This window comes from Panthera pardus, unplaced genomic scaffold, assembly GCF_024362965.1.
Source record: "Panthera pardus isolate Hobbes unplaced genomic scaffold, ASM2436296v1 HiC_scaffold_11, whole genome shotgun sequence".
Lineage (NCBI taxonomy): Eukaryota > Metazoa > Chordata > Mammalia > Carnivora > Felidae > Panthera > Panthera pardus.
In genome coordinates, this window is record NW_026526666.1 from 930,241 (window position 1) to 940,366 (window position 10,126).

General features: G+C 41.8%; 1 pseudogene; it reads right to left on the reverse strand.

Annotated features, from left to right (window-relative positions):
* The window catches only part of LOC109257031 (phospholipid hydroperoxide glutathione peroxidase-like), a 68,403-nt pseudogene extending 58,344 nt beyond the window's left edge, over window positions 1-10,059 (reverse strand).
* Between the last annotated feature and the right edge of the window lie 67 nt (window positions 10,060-10,126).

Below are 10,126 nucleotides of genomic sequence, written 5' to 3' on the forward strand. Positions count from 1 at the left end.
GCATTATGGCATTTCATTTCGGGTGAACGAGCAGGTGGGGTGTGGGGTGTGTGCGTGCGTGCGTGTGTGTGTGCGTGTGTGTGTGTGTAGAGACAGAGAGAAAACGAGTTGGGGAGGGGCAGAGAGAAAGTGAGAGAGAAGATCCCAAGCAGACTCCGTAGAGCCTGAGGTGGGGCTGGATCTCACGACCATGAGATTGTGACCTGAGCTGAAACCAAGAGTGGACACTTAGCCGACTGAGCCACCCAGGCGCCCCAAAAGAGCAGGTTTAAACCAAAAGGGGCCAGATGTAGAAAGTGCCAAAGGGTAGGTGCCAGGCCCCCAGCTCAGAAGTCTGGTCACAAAGCAGGCTGACAAGTTGTTAGTTTTACTTTTATAACTTGTGTTGTTTGAATGTTCTTAGCTTGTAGAGTTGGTATTTTCTCTGCATTTAAAAAAAAAAAAGAAGAAGAAAGAAAAAAATGAATCTCATTTTTGAGAACAAACAATCCTCTCTAGTGCTACAGCTGCTGCCCCCCCCCCTCCTCACAGGGAGGCTTCCAAGGGGCAGTCAGCCCATTCCTACAGCATCCTGTCTACTCGCTCCCACCCCTGCCACCCACCCCTGCCACCTACCCCTCCAGTCCAGCCGCTGGCCCCGCTTCACCCCAGCAGCTCTAGTAGGGGCCTCCCATGTGTTCTATGAGAATAATTCAAAAGACACTTTCAGGTCTTCTCTCAAGCTTTTTCTATTTGCCAGTTGGACATCTCCATGGGTATCCCCAACTCAACAGATATTCCTTCTTCCCTTTGTCCCCAAACACACTTCTTTTTCCCACTCTGATGAGTACCTCCTACCATACCCCACCCAAGCCAGAAACATGGCATCCTGACTTCTCCTTTTCTTCAGGCCCTGGGTCGCATCCATCGCTAACCCCCCTCACTGACACCCAGCCCCCAGACAGCTCTCAAGCATATCCCTGATTCAAATGCAATTTCCACATAGCCTCCGTGGTGATCATTTTCTTTTTTAAATCTAGGCCAGATAATGTCATTCCTCTGCTAACAGGCCTCTTGTGGCTCCCCACTGCCTAGGGTAAGCACCACCACATTAGTGTGGGTGGTGATGGTTCTTTAGGATCCTGAAAGCCCCACCTGCTGCCCCACCCTCATCTCTTCCTACATCCCCTTCCTAACCGATGTCCAACCCCCACAGAAACCACTGATGGTTCCCTGGACTTGCCAAGTGATTCCATGCTGTCCTCTGGCATTGGGAACTGCTCCTGGAGACCCTGCACCTGCACCTGCCCTCTCCTGCTTCACCTACTGGGCCAACTCCCATTGGCCCCACAAGACTTACCTCAGACTTCACCTGCTCAGGGACTTAGTGACTTACACAGGGACAGTTTCATTATTAACCTATTGCAGCTTCCCTTTTCAAGACTCTTAAGGCATTTGGGCTAGTGTCTAATCCTAAATGGTTTCATACTGTAGCAAAGAAAGTATGGCCTACAGTAATCCCACAACTACGGAAGTAGATTTGTTTCTTTAGTCACATGTTGGTGCCTCAAAATCAATCCGTATTGAGTATTTATAAGTATTTATAAATGGTGCTTTTAATTAGTCATGGCATACCAAGCAATTTTAAGCTTTCTTAAAATACAATTCTGTAAAGAACACTGTTTATCCAGAGTAGTCGACCCCACTCACTACCAGAATCTTCATCTAAAAGCTTGGGTGGATCCATCAATCCAGGTGTCTTTACCATAACAAATCTTATGGGAGCCTTTAATTCTGAAATTGACAAAAGCAATGTTGAAAAAGACTGACCCAGCACTCTGTGAAAAGAACGACATGGCAGAACCTTTTTAGGAGTGCATCCTAACATCTAAGAAACCCTCTCTTTGATGATAGCACCAGGACATATAATTTTCTCTGTGTTTCATCTGTAAAATAGGGGTAATAATGGTTATCCCACACAATTATCCTAATGACTAAGTGAAGAGAGCTTTGAATCAGAGATAAAAAGTTGGAAGCATCAGCATATATATAGACAGTGTTTAAGTCCATGGGAATTGATGAGATAATCTAGAGAGGTGGGTTGAGAGAGGAAGAGTCCCCAGCCTCTTTCCAAATGTTTCCTGTTTATTTGTTCATCCAACAACTATTTTCTGAGTGCCATGATCTATCAGTAACTGTGCCAGGCGCTGGAGATGCAGGGCTGAGCTTGGAGACGGAGAGAAAGCACGGCCTCCTGAGGGAGGCAGAGGGCACACGAATATCTACTTAATTACAAACTATACTAAGTGCTTGAAAGGAAAAATCAGAGCTACTGTGGGAGAACATCATGAGGACCTAATTCAGATTAAATACTGACTGTAAAGCACCTAGCGTTGCCTCTGACACACTTGGTCAAGGAAGGTGTCACTAAGTGACAATTATGCTGACACCAGAGGATTAGCTGGAGTTAGCAAGGTGAAGAGTTGGGGGTAAGAGCACTGCCAGCAGAGGAACAACATACAAGAAGGCCTGAGGCAGGAAAGAACCTAGGGTAGTCCCCGAAAGGGGACCCAATATGACCAGAGCATATGACAGTTAGAAAATGGCAATAAAAAAAAAAAAAATACAATAGAAAGACAGAGTCCTGGCCACTGAGGACAGAACTCTTTCCCTTGCCACTTGGTTAAAATGACTATGAAAACCACCCAACACCTCTAGATACCACATCAACATAGTAATAACGCAACGTGAATTGCATCTGCCTGGAGTGGTCCTCTTTCTAACCACCCCTTTCTTCACCCCCTGTCTCCCCCCCCCCCCCATCAACGTGCACCCTTTGCCATCCAGAATCTCACTTTGGTGCACTGCCCTGGGGAAAACAATTCAAGAATGCATCCTTCCTAGGCAGGATATATTCAAAGTGCTGAAAGGGAAAAAGGTGCAGCAAAGAATACTCATCCAGCAACGCTGTCACTCAGAATAGGAGAGGTAAAGAGTTTCTCAGACAAACAAAAACTTAAGGAATTCATGACTACTAAACCAGACCCACAAGAAATATTAAGGGGATCCCTGAGTAGAAACGAAGACCATAAGTGAGAGGATGAAAAATAGGAAGCACAAAAGCAGTAAAAATAAAAAATTTGTAAAAATCAGTCAAGGGATTCACAAAATAAAAGGATGTAAATGACACCATATACCTAAGGAGTAAAGGTAAAGGAAAGGAGTAACGATGGGTTTAAACTTAAGCAACCATCAACTTCATATAGCATACTATATGCAGAAGATGGTTAACCAAATGGTTAACCAAAAATCAAAAACCTAATGGTTAACCAAAAATCAAAAACCTAATGGTTAACCAAAAATCAAAAATCAGTGATATGCAAAGAATAAGGAGAAAAGAATCCAAGTATATGACTAAAAAAGCCAGCAAACCATGAGAGCAAGAAAATTATCAGAGAAAACCTATAAAAACAACCACAAAAGAAGTAACAAAATGGCAATAAATACATATTATCAGTAATTACTTTGAATATAAAAGGATTAAATGCCCCAATCAAAAGGCATGTGGTGACAGAGTGGATAAAAAAACAAGACCCATCTATATGTTGCCAGAAGAGACTCATTTCAGACCCAAAGACACCTGCAGCTGTGAGGGGATGGAAAAACATTTCTCACGCAAATATGTGTCAAAAGAAAGCCAGGATAGCAATATTTATATTGGACAAAATAGAGTTAAAACAAAACTGTAACAAGAGACAAAGGATACTATATAATAATAAAGGGGACCATCCAACAAACTATACATACAACTGTAAATATTTATGCCCCCAACATGAAACCACCCAAATACATAAAGCAGTTAATAACAAAAATAAAGGAACTAATCAATAGTAATATAATAATAGCAGGGGATTTTAACATGCTACTTACATCAGTGGACAGATCATGCAAACAGAAAATCAACAAGGAAAGAGTGGTTTTGAATGACCCATTAGACCAGATGGATCTAACAGATATATTCAGAACATTCCATACTAAAACAGCAGAAAACACATTCTTTTTGAGTGCACATGGAACAGTCTCCAGACTAGATCACAGGTCACAGATATCAGGCCACAAAACAAGTTTCAACATATTCAAAAATATTGAAGTCATACCATACCATCTTTTCTGACCACATTATGAAACTAGAAATGAACCACAGGAAAAAAAAAACCTGGAAAGAGCACAAATACATGGAGGTAAAATAACATGCTAAGCAAACAATGAATGGGTCAACCAAGAAATCAAAGAAGAAATAAAAAATGACATGGTTAAAAAATAAATTAAAAAAAATTTTTTTAACTAAAGAAATAAAAAATTACATGAAAACAAACGTAAACAAAAAAATGGTCCCAAATCTTTGGGATGCAGCAAAAGGAGTTCTAAAAGGGAAGTTTAGAGGCTCCTGGGTGGCTCAGTCAGTTGAGCATCCAACTTCAGTTCAGGTCATGATCTCATGGTTCATGAGTTTGAGCCCTGAATCAGGCTTGTGGCTGTCAGTGCAGAGCCTGCTTCAGATCCTCTGTCCCCCTCTCACACTCATGCTCTCTCTCTCAAAAGTAAATGAACATTTTTTCATAAGTGAAGTTTATAGCAATACAGGTCTACTTCAGAAAGCAAGAAAAATCTCAAATAAACAACACAATCATACCTAAAGGAGCTAGAAAAACAAGAAACAAAACTCAAAACCAGCAGAAGGAAGGAAATAATAAAATTAGAGCAAAAATAAATGATATAGAAACTGAAAAAAAAATAGATCTGTTCAATGAAACCACAAGCTGGTTCTTTGAAAAGATCAACAAAATTGATAAGCCTCTAGCCAGACTCATCAATTAAAAAAAAAAAAAGGAAGAGAGAAGTCAAATAAACAAAATCACTAATTGTGGGGAATAAGCTTAGGAATCCCCTGGGCTTACACCAATGGGTTAACAAGGCATAAAGAAGTACAAAGCCATAGGATGCTCACACCTGAGTTTGGGTAAACAAGATCAAGACCCCAAGAGAGAGCAGGGGGTTGCAAAGGCACCCAAGATATAGAGGGGATGCAAAGGCCCCCAATACAAAGCTATATGAGGTAAGCAAGATCAGCCCTTCCAGGTGAAAATTACCCCCAATTTAGTACTACAGCAGAAAGCTGCTTTCACAGGAGGGAAGAACCAAGTTAGGTAAACAGTTAAATAGGGCTATAGACCACTGCACTGCGCTGTGGGTGATGCTGCCCACAGTAGAGATGATTAACAAAAGAAAGGTGTCTTGGGGCGCCTGGGTGGCTCAGTCGGTTGAGCGACCGACTTCGGCTCAGGTCATGATCTCGCAGTCTGTGAGTTCGAGCCCCACATCGGGCTCTGCGCTGACAACTCAGAGCCTGGAGCCTGCTTCTGATTCTGTGTCTCCCTCTCCCTCTGCCCCTCCCCTGCTCATGCTCTGTCTCTCTCGGTCTCAGAAATAAATAAACATTTAAAAAATTTAAAAAAAAATAAAAAAAAAAAGAAACGTGTCTTGTTAACCCTGAAGTCATGTGTCCTATCTGTCTCATCCCCTAGGCTAGCTAAGATAAACTGAGGTGGTGCCTCATGTCCACTGTAAACAACCCTATGCCCGGCTGCCTGGTGCCAAGATTTTGTTTTGTATTAACCCACACCCCTAATCCTGAATATCTTCAAAACCCCCTTTTTCCTCATGCCCATGAGTTAATTTTCACTGATTCATTGTCTCTTTGTGCATGTCCATCACCATGTTTGTAAGCCTTCCAATCCTAATAAAAATGGGGCAAGGACACATATTCCAGGCTGTTGTCTTTTCCCAGACAAGATTCTCACTTTTCATCCTGCGTCCTGCTCTCTTACTAGACCAGAGAGAAATTTAGACCCAGAGTCTATGACAACTAATGAAAGAAGAGAAATAACCAACACCACAGAAAGACAAACTATTTTAAGAGAATATTATGAAAAATTATACGCCAACAAATTGGACAACCTAGAAGAAATGGATAAATTCCTAGAATTACACAACCTACCACAATTGAATCAAGAAGAAACAAAACTTGAACTGACCAATAGCTAGTAAAGAAATTAAATCAGAAATCAAAAAAAACTTCCAGGAAACAAAAGTCCAGGGCCAGACGGCTTCACAGGAGAATTCTAGCAAACCTTTAAAGAAGAGTTAAAGTGTGCTTGGGTGGCTCAGTCAGTTGAGTGTCTGACTCTTGATTTTGGCTCAGGTCATGATCTCATAGTACATGGGATCAAGCCCAGAACCAGGCTCCACGCTATCAGCCCAGGGATGCTCTCTCCTCTCTCTCTACCCCTCCCCTGGGTCGTGTGTGCATACATGTTCTCTCTCAAAATAAATAAATAGTAAAAAAAATTAAAGAAAATAGAATTACTATCTATTCTTATCAAACTATTCCAAAAAATAGACGAGGAAGGAAACATTCCAAATTTGTTCTATGAGCCCAGCATTATCCTGATACCAAAACTAGAGAAAGACATCACCAAAAAAGAGAAGTACAGGCCAAATATCTCTGATGCAAAAATCCTCAACAAAATACTAGCAAATCAAATCCAACAATACGTTAAAAAAAATCATTCACAACAATCAAGTAGGATTTATTCCCAGGATGCAAGTGTGGTTCAATATTTGTAAATCAATCAATGTGATTCATCAACAAGAGAAAGGATAAAAACCATATGATCATTTCAGTAGATGCAAAAAAAGCATTTGACTAAGTACAACATAGTCAACCATCCATGATACCCATTCATGATAAACCCTCAACAGAGCAGGTCTAGATGGAATATACTTCAACATAATAAAGACCTTATATAAAAAAATCACAGTGAACATCATACACAATGGGGAAAAACTGAAAGCCTTTCTTTACCCTAAGGTCAGGAACAAGTCAAGGATGTCCACTCTTACCACTGTTAGTTAACATAGTACTGGAAGTCCTAGCCACAGCAATCAGACAACACAAAGAAATAAAAGATAAAGATAACTGGATTACAAGGTAAACTCAAGAGTATACGCTATATATACTCAAGAGTATATGCTAACTGGATGGGGAGAGGGGTTGTGGAACAAGGAGAGGTCAAAGGTGACTCCCAAATTTCTAACCAGGAAATGGTGCCTCATGTAGAGGCACCTGGGTGGCTCAGTCGGGTAAGCGACAGACTTTGGCTCGGGTCAAGATCTCGAGATTCGTGAGTTCCAGCCCTCTGTTGGGCTCTGTGCTGACAGCTCGGAGCCTGGAGCCTGCTTCAGATTCTGTGTCTCCCTCCCTCTCTGTCCCTCCCCTGTGCCGCTCTCTCACTCTCTCTCAGAAATAAATAAAATTAAAAAATTTTAACAGCAGATTAAATATTTCAGAAGAAAAAAGATTAGTGAACTTGAAGGCATAGCAATAAAAACTATAGAAAACAAAACAAAGAAAAGGGATTTTTAATAATGAGATTTGGAAAGAATAAGAGAGCATCAATAAGCTCAGAGACAATGTAAAGTGGCCTAATATACAAGTATTTGGAGTCCTTAAAAGAAGGGAAGAGGGGGGAGAACTGAAAATATACTTGAAGAAGTAACAGCTTACGATTCTCCAAACTTGATGAAAATTATAAATCCACAGATCCAAGAATCTCAATGAACCCCAAACACAAGAAATATGAAAACATTACATCAAGGCAAATCATAACCAATTTGCTAAAAAAAACAAACAAACAAACAAAAAACAGTGATAAAGAGAAAATCTTAAAAGCACCAATAGGCTTGCTCGATGTAGGATGGCCACAAAACTTCAATCTGTAAAAACACATCTACAAAGCCCAATAAAGAGAATCACAAAAAAAACAAGGTATGCCTGTATGGCAAAAGATGTACAAGACCCACATTACAAAACATTGCTGAGAGAAATTACATGAGTTAAATAAATGGGAAGATATAACTTTGTTCATAAGAAGACCTGCTGATGAAATACAACTTATTCATAAGAAGACTTCATTTGCTGAGACATCAAGTCAAAATCACAGCAGGTTTTTCTTTTTTGTAGATATTGACAAGCTGATTCTAAAATTCATATGGAAATGCAAAATATCTCTAGAATAGCCAAAACAACTTTGAAAAAGAACAAAGTTCAAAATAATTTTGAGACTAATTATGAAGCCATAGAAATAAACACAGTATGGTATTAGCATCGAGAAAGAACTGGCTTGGGGCACCTGGGTGGCTCAGTTCGTTAATGGTCCAACGCTTGGTTTCAGTTCCGGTCATGATCTCAACGGTTCCTGGGATGGAGCCCGCGTTGGGCTCTGCGCTGACAACATGGAAACTGCTGGGAATCTCTCTCTTCCTCTCTCTCAAAATAAATAAATAAACTTAAAACACACACACACACACACACACACACACACACACACAGAAAGTTAACTAGCTCAATGGCACAGAATACAGAGTCCAGCAATAGACCCAAAGGTATATGATAATCAATTTTTTATCCAAGTGCAAAGAATTAAATGAGGAGAGCTTTTCAACAAAGGGTACTGAAATAATGGGAAATTAGTGTCATAGATACCAATCACTCACCAAAAAAATGTAGAATGGGGGAGGGGTCTCTCAACTTAGCGCCAAGCTCAAAGCCAAGTTTATTTATCTCTGATAAATCTTTCCCCGTAATGGTCCCTCGAGTTCCACCTTTACTATGTGAGTAGTGACAGAAGTGTGTTGGTGGGAAAACACTATGTAATGAGCATGTGCTGGCTGTTCAGCAATTTTAATAACTATTACGAGTAACTTTTAGAGTCTTAAGTAACTTTTAGAGCCTTAAGACTTCAGGATGTAGGAGGACTGTCGTATATTGGTAAATGTTTAATAAAAGGGAGAGAAGAGGCCCTCATGTGCAGTGAGTGAATACTCCCAGGCAGTGGATTTCAAGCCGCCAGGTGATGTGACTGAAAGTGGATGTTAGGAAGATTTGTGCCTACTATTCCCCCCACACAAATAGGATAGAGGTGAACAACCCCAAGAGCAGATAGTAGTAAAATAATTAGGAAGTTACAGTTTTCAGTACCGAAAACCTTCGTTTAAAAAATAATTTATTTAGTGGAGTGCCTAGGTGGCTCAGTTGGTTGAGCATCTGACATCAGCTCAGGTCATGATCTCGCAGTTCCTGAGTTTGAGTCCTGAGTCAGGCTCTGTGCAGACAGCTTAGAGCCCGGAGCCTGCTTTGGATTCTGGGTCTCCCTCTCTCTTGGCCCCTCCCCTGCCTGCACTCTGTGTCTCTCCCTCTCAAAAATAAATATACATTTAAAAAAAATTTTTTTTTAATTATTTAATTGTAAGGCGACATAACTTAAGTTTTGATAATGGCAGTATTTAAGGATCGTCTAGCCAAACTCTGAATTTTTAAGTCTGGTCCCATGAGCCAGCGCCAGCACACCACTGGCCCGGGGCAGTTTCCTAAGGAAAGTACAAGGTAACTCCAGGTAACTTCTAACTTCGTGACTCCCAATTAAAGAGAAAGTTCTTCGGTGCACTTTTTTCAGTACGCGCAACAAACAGATGACGAAACAGAGGCCAGGTGCAACTGAAGAGTCCATACATGGTGTCAGGTGGGAAGGGGTTTGAGCTCAGGTCTGTTTCCAAAGCTAGCGACGAACACATCCTACGAGTTCCTCCATTTGAAAACAGCCTGACTTCAACTTTTAGTTCTGCCCCGGGATTTAAGGCGGCGCGGAACGAGGGGCAGCGGAAGAGGCAGAAAAGGAGCATTTTAAACGTATAAATGCCCTTTTAGCAGCCGGAAGGCTCTCTACAAATCAGTACCAACCCGATCCCAGGTACGTGTCTGTGGCCTACAAGCCCTTATTCCTACACTTCTCGTGTGCGCTCCTACCTGCCAAGAGTCCTAAGTCTTCTTAAGAGGAGGAGGCTGCTTGGGAACACGATTGCGCAAAGCGCCAAAGCGCGAAGCCGGAGGGCGCGGAAGCTGCAGGGGGATGGGCTGCAACCGCGGTGGAGGAGGGGCGGGGTGGGGCGGGGCCGCCCGTTCTCCCCGCCTCCCGGGCCTAGCGCGGGAGGCCGGCCTACCTCCTCTGCGCCCCAGCGGTCTGGCGGG